Here is a 1895-nt window from a genome sequence, read left to right as displayed (position 1 = left end):
TCATGGAAAATAAGAAAAATGAACTCATAGTTGTGAGAAACACCACCGGGTGGAGAATGTGCATTGATTATAGAAAACTAAATGATGCCACAAAAAAAGAACATTTTTCCTTCCCTTTAATTGATCAATTGATTGAGAGATTGGCAGGGCATGAATATTATTGTTTTCTAGACGGTTACTCCGGTTATATGCAAATACAAGTTGATTTAAATGATCAAGAGAAAACCACTTTTACTTGTCCATATGGTACTTTTCCTTATAAAAGGATAACATTTGGCTTATGGATTAGATTTTTATGGATAATTTTACGTTATATGGATTCTCATAATAATTGCTTGCGTAATTTGAGTTCAGTGTTGCAAAGACAGTAATTTAGTGTTGAATTATGATAAGTGCCAATTTATGGTGCAAGAGTGCATCATTATGGGACATAAAGTCTCCAGTAAAGGGATTGAGGTGGACCTCTTTATAATAGAGGTGATTTCAAAATGACCACCACCAAACTCTGTTAAGGGGGTGCATAGTTTCTTTGGTCATGCTGGATTTTACAGAAGATTTGTTAAGGACTGTTCTAAAATTGCCAAGCCCATGAAAGATCTCTTGGCCAATGAGGTCATTTTTAAGTTCTTTGCCTTGTGCTTGAAAGCATTTAATTTAATAAATGAAAAGTTAATTAGTGTTCTTTTTGTTGTTGCCCCTGATCAGACTATTCCTTTTGAGTTGATGTGTGATGCTAGTGACATTTCCGTGAGGGAAGTTTTGGGCAGAGAAAGGATAAGATATTTTATAATATTTACTATATTAGTCATACTCTTGATCTACTCAGAAAAAGTATACCACCACTGAAAAAAGAGTTGTTAGCAATAGTGTTTGCATTTGACAAGTTTTGGCATTACCTTATTCTTTCCAAAGTTGTTGTTTATACTAACCATACATCTATTAGGTACTTGCTTGGTAAGTAGGATGCCAAGCCCGAGTTTATTAGATGTGTTCTATTATTGCAAGCATTTGACTTAGAGATTCGAGACAAGAAAATACTATAGATGATCATGGTGTAATGCAACCTTCCAATGATGGGGGTATCAAAGATATTTTTCCAATAGAACACCTTATGACTGTTTCACATGTCCCATGGTACTCAAACATAGTTAACTACCTTGCAGGTCGAGATATCCCTCAATCCTTCTCTTATCAAGAGAAGAAAAAACTTTTATCTGATGCTAAAAAATATTTATGGGATGATCCATACTTGTTTAAGGTATATGGAGACAAGACAATTAGGCGGTGTGTCCGTATGCATGAGGTAAGCTCTATCCTTGAACATTGTCACTCTAAAAGGATTGGTTGCCACTTTGGACCTACACGAACTGCATTAAAGATATTCAAATGTGGTTTTATTGACCATCAATTTTTAATGATTTTGTGAAAGCTTGTGATGAATTCCAAACGAGTGGCAATATTTATAGGCGTCAAGAGATGCCTTTGAATAACATTTTGATACGTGAATTTTTTTATGTTTGGGGCATTGATTTTATGGATCCTTTTCCTAAATCTTTTCCTCCGCCACGTCACACATTCATTTGTCTCATAAGCTTTTTTTTAAGAGCAACCAACAGTAGAAATGATTTTAAAACTAAATTTAATTTATATGATTTAAATTAAAAAAAATTACATAAACAAAAATAAGAATGGCGTGAATTTAGATAAACAAATCAAATATTTTACTTCAGGTTTCTAATTCTCTTTTATTAGATTGAGCTAGCAATAGCTCAATACTTATTAATATCAAAAAAAGAAAAGCCATATATATATATATATATATATATATATATATATATCCATATCCATACATATATATAATATAATATATGTGTGTATACAATTAACATAAGATT

This window comes from Cicer arietinum, chromosome 6 (genome assembly GCF_000331145.2).
Source record: "Cicer arietinum cultivar CDC Frontier isolate Library 1 chromosome 6, Cicar.CDCFrontier_v2.0, whole genome shotgun sequence".
In the NCBI taxonomy this organism is placed as follows: domain Eukaryota; kingdom Viridiplantae; phylum Streptophyta; class Magnoliopsida; order Fabales; family Fabaceae; genus Cicer; species Cicer arietinum.
The sequence above is the reverse complement of the archived record's forward strand: the minus strand, read 5'-3'. Positions refer to the sequence as shown.